Source organism: Perca flavescens, chromosome 8 (assembly GCF_004354835.1).
Source record: "Perca flavescens isolate YP-PL-M2 chromosome 8, PFLA_1.0, whole genome shotgun sequence".
Lineage (NCBI taxonomy): Eukaryota > Metazoa > Chordata > Actinopteri > Perciformes > Percidae > Perca > Perca flavescens.
This window is the reverse complement of record NC_041338.1, coordinates 38,431,867-38,441,135: the sequence shown is the minus strand read 5'-3', so window position 1 is coordinate 38,441,135 and position 9,269 is coordinate 38,431,867. Positions and strand designations below refer to the sequence as shown.

General features: G+C 40.3%; 1 non-coding gene across 1 annotated transcript; it reads right to left on the bottom strand.

Moving 5' to 3' along the window:
* Nucleotides 1-8,789: 8,789 nt before the first annotated feature.
* On the bottom strand, nucleotides 8,790-8,861 carry trnae-uuc (transfer RNA glutamic acid (anticodon UUC)). The gene has a single exon. It is a non-coding gene; the product is annotated as a tRNA-Glu (tRNA).
* Between the last annotated feature and the right edge of the window lie 408 nt (nucleotides 8,862-9,269).

The window sequence follows — 9,269 nt, the reverse complement described above, 5'->3', positions numbered from 1 at the left end:
ACGTGATCGTTTGATTTCTGAGGAGGAAGGAGAGGTTTGGGTCCAATTGAAAGTTAATCAAAAGGTTTAATAAACAACATGATGAAAACGACAAGACAAAAACAAATGTTAGACTGCAGCTGACAGCGGACTGAAATGACATACTTCCTCTTCACGAATTACATCAATCAGTCTGGTGACATAACAAAACAATACACTGTACACAGCCGACTGCAAGACATGCTTCCCCTTGTGGGGGGTCACAGTTCTGCAGTCCCAAAATCACAGAATTACATTCCTGTGGAATTGTGGGTGTTTCCTTGAATGAAAACTATCCCAGGTTAAAGACCCCATATTTCAGGTTTACTCCAGGTCACAGACTAAGGTTGTTTATCATGTAGATTCATGGAAGTGGCGATTCTATTCAAGTTGACAGAGATATGCATTTCCTTTGTTCTAATCCAGTCTGGCCCAGCAGGGAGTGGCTCCCCAAAAAGCAGACCTTTCCTGTGGGGACAATGAGTCTCCTCCAGTATGCTAAGTGACAGATATGACCTGATGATTCTTTAGAAGCTAGAGATGGAGTGAACCAGTCAAATACTAATCACTATTGGTCATGTTGTACCCAGGAGGCCAAGTGTGAAGTACACACACACACACACACACACACACACACACACACACACACACACACACACACAGAGGGTCCTTGAGTAATAGATGGATAAACCTGCAGTTCAGGGAAGGAACAGTCAGCTGACTTAAGTCTGTCCTCATTGGCTGGAGGTGGTGTCCATTTGAAAAGGTTTCCATGGAAACCAGAGCATTCCTCAGATAAGAGCTGCAGCTCTTTTCACACTAACACTGAGAACATTATCAGACCGTGTGGATGTGAGGAGAGCATCTGAATATCTCTGTATGCTTTGATTTGTAGCCTACTGAACAGAATCCAGAGGGAGTCCAGCAGCCCCAGTGGAGATCTGAGAGGAATGGAGGAGGACAACCAGAACCAGGACCAGGACCAGCAGAGCAACGAGGTCCCCAGAAGACCAGCAGCAGACTCAGAGTCTGATACCAGCCATGTTCAGGTCAGTCACTAACAGCTAGCCTGCGTAAGAGTCAGAGCCCTTTTTACTAAAGCAGTAGGCCTATATGAAATCATATGTATTACTTACCACCATTTCGATGTTTTGTGTTATTTAAAATATGTATAAAATATATGGTCATGCCAGAAGTAAATATCATTTTTGAAACAATGCAATTGCCCGCTTCAGGTTCTAACAACGGCAGACTGGTCAGAGACCAATACATCTTTTTAGATGATTGATTTCTTTTTGTATTCTTTGATAATAAAGATCATGTACAGTATATCGCTTTTCCAGTGCATTGTATTTGCCATTCTTAGCACACAGTGTGTATTCTGTCCAATAAACTGGTACTATAATTTGGGAGGATTGTACTGTTATAAAACCTATCCTTATAGTACAATCCTCCTTAGTTATAGTCTTAGATAACTGGACCAGTAACTAGATAGTGTAGACTACTGTACATTCATCAAACAACATGGAGAGGACACCTCAATGGTTTCTATATATATTATTATATCACAGTGGTGGCTGATGAAAAATATTCTAGGTGGGGCTGTTTGTGCGGGGGTTCTGGGGATCCTTTTTGAATTTCGTAGATGTGATTTCCTGCATTTTGGTGTATTTTCGGGTGACCAGCTGGAGATCCCAAATCATTCACAATGATCAATTCATGTGTGGGTAAATTTCAATTTATTTTACCCCCCCGCCCACAGCCTCAACATAAAACTGACAACTGGTTTACTGTGAGGCAGCTCAGCGTGGCCAGTAGTAGGATCTGGTTCATTACGGCACCAAAGAGAGCCAGTCAGCCGTGTTTAAGGGGCAGCATTTCCTCTACAACATACTGACCCAACAACTTCTTCAACTCACCCCCCCTTACTGGTTTATCACTGAAGTCCAGCTTTAGTTGTTTGGGTGGTGGGGGGCCTCCTGCTCTCTGCTTCGCTCCACCTGCTGGGACTCCAAATGGTTCTTCAGATTTGACGTAGTCGCCACCAGCACAGAGTGAACAACCAACCTTAATACTGCCGTCTTCAGCTGACACAAACTCTAAATAGTGACTGGATTTCCATCTCTCTCCTCCCTCCATTGTTGTTTACGTTTGTGTCTCTGCGTGGTAACGTGAGCTGTCCTCATGCTGAAAACGTGACTTCACTCCCCGAGACGCAAGAAGAAAGCAAAAATATACATTTTTACTAAGGAAAATGACAAATAGTAACGCACAGTGACTTGGAAGTAACTTTAATCTGATTACTGGTTTGGAAATAGTAACGCGTTAGATTACTTGTTACTGAAAAAAGTGCTCAGATTAGAGTAATATATAATAATATAATAATCATAGAGTTTAAAGTATAACACACACCAAAACAGTCAATTAAAAAAAGCCAATCATCAATTTTTAAATTTGGACGTAAGATGGAATGTGTTTTGTGTTTTGGTCTATTTAATGATTATACAGTGGTGGATGGTTGTATTTAATGTGAACAACAGCAGACAACCTACCACCACACAATCCTTCAGGAAATGGTCTCCTGAGCCAGAGGAGGCCCTCAGGGACTCCTTCGAGTCGACAGACTGGAATGTACTGCAGGAATCATATGGTGATGATATTGAGGGGGTGAAACACTGCAGTAAACTCAATAAAACTCAATAAACTTCAATAAAAAGAAGAGGGCATTTATAGATGGGGACCAGGCAAAGCTGAGGTGCATACAGGGGGATCTCTAGGTCAAGCTGAAAGAGACAAAGGAGGAGTACAGAAAGAAGGTAGAGCAGAAGCTGTAGGAGAACAGCTTGAAGGAGGTCTGGGAGGGCATGGAAACTATCACAGGCTGCAAGAAGAAGAGGAGCATAGTGGAGGGGGATGTGGTGAGGGCAAACAGGTTTGATTGCCCTGCTCCTGCTGCAATGGCCTGCCCAACCCCATCCCCAAACCACACCCACCACCTACTTCAATCTGTTCACAGCATGCCCCCACACCCTCTTGCTCACCTCCACTGCTACCACACAGTTTCATGCACTTCAGCCTACAGCCACCAGCCACCATTCACTAATGCACCCCTCCCCCCAATACTCAACAAAGGGACCCCCCTTACTCCCAACATCAGGTCAGAGGAGAGCTGAGTAGACTTCGCCCAGGGAAAGCAGCCGGCCCAGACCGAGTGTGTGTCCCGGACTCCTCAAAGCCTGTACAGTGGAACTGGGGGAGTCTCTGCAGCATGTCTTCATCCTGAGCCTCCGACTGGGGAAGGTACCAGCACTGGGGAAGACATCATGTCTCATCCCAGTTCCTAAGAAACCACATCCCAGTGAGCTAAATGACTTTAGGCCAGTCGCTCTAACTTCACACATGATGAAGATGATACTGAAAAAAGTGCTCAGATTAGAGTAACGCGTTACTAGTAACGCGTTCCTCTAATCTGAGCACTAATAACGCATTATGTGGCATCACTGTTTATAGTCTTAGTTCACTGGACCAGTAACTAGATAGTGTACTGTACTGTACATTCATCAAACAACAGGGAGAGGACACCTCAATGGTTTTTGTGTAAATTATTATATCATATTATTTTTTTAAACTGATGAATACACAGTTACAATCATGTTTACAGTGTGTATTGAGTTTATCACTTAATTATCTTTATAGTTCTAGATTTCAGAGTTCTTCACTTCCATATATATACGAGGAAGCTAAGCATATATTATGTAGAGAAGGAAAATCGGCCTCTGTAAAAACAAAATGTACATTTAAAAATATACATTTATGAACTAAAGCTCTTGACTGTAACCACTGAAGGAGTCATTTGTTATTTACACAAACAAACAGCCGTACACGTCGCCTTAAAAGCAAGCAGTGGAAGTGATTATGTTACTTTGGAAATGTATATTTTATCCCATAAGAGAGAGAGAAGTATGTAGGCTATGCATCATATTGTAGATATAAGGGGGTGTAATTGATCTTCATGGTAAATTTCCTAAGTAACATTATCTTCTGCTCACTTTCAAAGTGCTCATGTTATATTTTTTAGGCTGCTTATGCATTCAGACGGTCCACGATCGCCTGCCAAGCTTTCTCTCGCTGTTTCATTACTACTGAAAAAATTTGAATATTTCGGAACTTATAAAAGTTATAAAGAGTACATTTGCTTTAATAATAACATGTCTGCAACCGGCACATCATTTCCTTCATTTTGTCATAAAGTATTGTATAAAGAGTGAAAATTGTGAGTGAGAGAAAGTCCAGGATTTAAAAAAGGTTGTTCACTAACTCTCTCTGGTTGTCTGTTGCTATGGAAACGGAGAGCAGGAGAGGGACCCAAACGTCACCACTGTCAACACTGTGACAAATCCTTCAAAACATCTGAATATTTAAAGATTCATCGGAGAGTTCACACTGGAGAGAATCTACACAGCTGTGATCAATGTGGGGCAGCTTTCACACGACAGAGTACCTTAAAAGTACATCAACGCATTCACACTGGAGAGAAGCCGTACAGCTGTGATCAATGTGGGGCAGCTTTCACACTACAGATTACCCTAAAAAACCATCAACGCATTCACACTGGAGAGAAGCCGTACTGGTGTGATCAATGTGGGGCAGCTTTCACACAACAGAGTAACCTAAAAATACATCAACGCATTCACACTGGAGAGAAGCCGTACTGGTGTGAACAATGTAGGAAAACGTTTTCTCAGAATAGTAGCCTTGAAATCCACCGACGTGTTCACACTGGAGAGAAGCCGTACTGGGGTGAAGAATGTGGGAAAACCTTTTCTCACAGTAATAGCCTTAAAATACACCAGCGCATTCACACTGCCTCGTAGTGAACATGTTTCAGAGCCCAGCTGTTCCCTCCTGTCTCTTCCTCGTGCTCTCATAGCTATGTTGTTATATTCTGATCTTCTCTCCACATTGAAGGCTGACCAGCAGTAACGACTATTTAAGTTTAGGAAAAAGATCGTGTTTGGATTAAAACACTACCAAAGAACACACATTCTTCTTCTTTGGATTAGGTAGACTAGTTGCTGCAGTAGCATATTGCTGCCCTCTACTGTTTGTTACCGACATTGTCTTAAATTATCCCTCCTCCTCATCCTGTCCCCTCTCCCTCCGTTCCGTGCTTCCAAACACTAACTCCCTAACCCCCAGCTAGCAGATAGTGAGGAGATGTTTTTTACTGTGTGTTCAGGGGACAGGCAGCTAGCAGATAGTGAGGAGATGTTTGCTCCATGTGACAAAAATGTTGTAGCCTAAATCTTAGAGCAACTTTAACAAGTAAAGGAACAAATGGAAACTAGAAAATGCAATTTCTGAAAAAATGAATGGTGAATGCCAGAATCTTTGAGAAAACTGCATGAGTGGGGTTTAACAACAAATTTGTTCTTGAGAACATTTGGTGAATGAGGCCCATTGTTCTCATCTTTAGAAACATATTATTTTTTTTTTTTTTTTTTTTTTTTCAATTTAAGAATACATGTTTAAGGATTTTAGGATGAAGAAAAACTCTCAACATTTTGCAACAATGTTCAAAATAATAATTCTCCGGGCTGCTTTCTCATTTGGGCCAAGACGTGGCATGGCTGCTCTAGGGCTATTAGTTTAAACCTTTTTTGAAACCCTTTAAATACTCCAAAACTCCCCAAAGTTGGCACACAAAAAAGTTTTAGCATTGTGAGACTATACAGAGATTTGGTCCATGGTTTAACAAGCAATGCATGGAAGGCCTTAATTTGGACATTGATCTAAAATTGGTCCAAACTTACCGACATACTGGAAGTTGGCCATTTTTAATTGTATGCTCTCTAGTTATTGTTAGTTTGTAGTTTAACATTATATTTTCCTACTTGTTGAAAGTTTCTTTTAAAAATATTTGTCTGACATTTTATATTCACTGTTTGTATTTTCTGTGACTGAATGTGGTTTTAAATCTATTGAGGTTTGTTCAGACTCAAATCAAAGACACTGATGATGTCATACAAAATAAAATAAAAAAGAAAGCAACCTGTTTCCAGCGGACACTAAAGAATGATGGAGCAGCAGGAAACAGACCAGGTCAAATAGAAAACAGCTGATTTATTCATCTGACTTGTAGAATAATGTCAATGATTGAATTGTTTTAAATGTCTGGGAATGTGGAACAACTACATGCAAAATAAATGAGATAAAACAAGGCCACATGCTGATTATGTGTGACTTGATTTGATGGATTTATTCTTCCTGTTGTGTCTGTGTTTAAACTCCTAATTAAAAGGTAAAGTTTCCATCCACTAAAAGTTCTGTTGTTGCTGCTGACAGACTCAGATTATTATTCTAAGTGTCTGACAACATTATGGGATGGATCCCTACAGAGATAGAACTTTTATTAAAGAGTAAGATCCTTTTCGTTTACGGAGTGTCAATTTGCACCCCCGTTACGAATAGCCTCGGCCACACAGCTGAGCTATTCACACCCTGTGACGTAACAACAAAAACACGTTGCTCGTGTGCATCAAAATCATGGCGGACGTTCATCTTCCATGACAGCAAAAACTGGAATATTAGGAAAGTTTTGTCTCTGAAGTTTATAACAATTGAATTTCTAGCGGAAAATGGACACTACAGTTGCGCTTTCTGTCTTCAGTGAAAGCATACCACCATTAGTTTATTAGTTAGTATCTATTTTTTGTATACAATATGGTTACCTAACAACCGAGTCTTGAAGACACCAAGTCGTGAACAGTTGTAAAGCATTCTGAAAGAACTGCAAGCTGAGTGGTTAGAATGCTTACCTTTGGTATGGGAGTTAGGAGTTCAATGCCCCTCTGAGGTGATCTTGTTTTTTAAATTTTGGATTGGATCATTTCCATGCAATTGCGCAAGTCAGGGCCTGCGTTTTTTTGCAGGGTGGTAGGGGAAGACTCATGAATATGCCTGCTCTGGTTGGGTTGGTTAGGTTTAGGCAAGAGGAGTGGGATTGGTTATGGTTAGGGTAAGAATGTCAGGGCGATAATATTCCAAAAAGGTGTAATACACGAGTAGTATGGATAACTGTGTAACTATATGCCAAGGTACTGTAAATGCACAGGGGTGCAAATAGCATACATTGATATTTGTACCAGACGGGGTATTAATAGAACACATTGCTGTGTGCACCGGCGGGGTACGAATAGCATTCATTTCTAATTGAACCAGGGTACAAATAGCATACACTGCTAATTGTACCATGGGTGCAAATAGCCTCACCCTTTAGTTTAACATCAAACAGCCCCGAAATCACCATCACCAAACCAACCAGACTCCATGTAAATAATCAGGACTTTTAGCATGTATAGAGCCAGCATATCTCCACCAGACTCCATGTAAATAATCAGGACTTTTAGCGTATATAGAGCCAGCATATCTCCACCAGACTCCATGTAAATAATCAGGACTTTTAGCGTGTATAGAGCCAGCATATCTCCACCAGACTCCATGTAAATAATCAGGACTTTTAGCGTGTATAGAGCCAGCATATCTCCACCAGACTCCATGTAAATAATCAGGATTTTTAGCATGTATAGAGCCAGCATATCTCCACCAGACATTTTTACATTAATTCGGCTTAAGTGGTGCCCAAAAGGTCTTGGGTGCTCCACCTAATAGTAAGTCTGGATCAATACCAGATAACATGGAGTTAGAGCAGGTTGTTTGCTGGGAGAACCTGCATTGGCAACATTCAGATGAAGTAGAGAAGGACAGTTTTTATTCATGCAGGACTAGAGTCAGATTTTCAACGTACATTTGCCAGCTGAATGTTGATTCTCATACCGGGAGTTGAATCCAGAACTTAACAACGTGTGGACCGACCTTGTGTAGCTTTCGTTTGATGGATGCTTTAGTCTTGCAGCAACATGTGGACAGCCCATAATGAACGGAGGTTCTGCAACCACTGATTGTCTAGATTCAAATCCTTATCCATCTGCTTGTTTACCAGCTAAATACCGATACCCATACTAGGAGTTGAATTCGGGTCGCCTGGGTGAAAACCAGGAATCCTAACCACTAGACCATATGGGACTGACTACTAATTAACAGTTACAGTTGCAGTTACTAGTTACTTCTTCCAAAAAGAAAAAAACTAAAACAGTATAGTATAGTATTAGTATATTTATCTTAGAAACACTCCTGGTCCTCCTCAGCTGTGAAGCCACGTACTTGTTGTCCAAGCCTGTGTGTTCTCGCTAGATAAATGTGTGCAGCATTCACTGTCCCATGGGAAATAATGCAAAGTAGAGCTTCATGCAGATCACCATGATAGATAACCAGATAACCAGAATTGTAAGTCAGAATGTAAACTGAGCCACAGATGATAAGCACAATTACATTAACCTAAAACTAACTTCATTAAAATGCCACAGCTCATACTACTTTCTTTATTATTAGAATATAGACATTAAGAGAATAAATCGTTATGCAAGTACTACTTTTAATACATAAAGTACATTTATCAGGTAATCAGGTATTTTTTACTTTAACTTAAGTAGGGTTTTCATTGTTGTACTTCTACTTTTACTAAAGTAAAAGTAAAATATATCTCTAGTTATTCGATTCAATACTTCCTCCACCACTGATCATCTGTTACCAACATCAAGCAGAAGCTCCGGGCTTTAGTCTTGCAGCAACGTGGACAGCCCGTAATGAACGATACAACCGATCTAGATTCAAATCCTTATCCTTCTGCTTGTTTACCAGCTAAATGCTGATTCCCATACCGGGAGTTGAACCCGGGCCACCTGGGTGAAAACCAAGAATCCTAACCGCTAGACCATATGGGACTGACTACATGTTAATAACAGGGATTTCATGAATCAGCACTGTTGGGCAAGTTACTCTAAAAAGTAATTAGTTAAAGTTCCTAGTTACTTACTAATAAACTAAATTAGTTATTCAGTTAAAAATTATAAAAGTAACAAGATACTTCAGAAAGTAACTATTGCGTTACTTTCAAGTACATTTTTAAATGCTCAAATGTGACCCCACCTCCACCCCTCTTTAACGGACCTTGAAATACATGTGCATGTTCAATTATTTATGATAAATCTGAATGTTATAATGAAATGGACATTTAATACAATACATTACTAACAGAAACAATGTACACAAATCTAAATTATTTTAATGTTGCTGTGGGACAAAGTGAGACTAGCCTCCAATCAAATACTATGTATGTAGATATTCTGTTT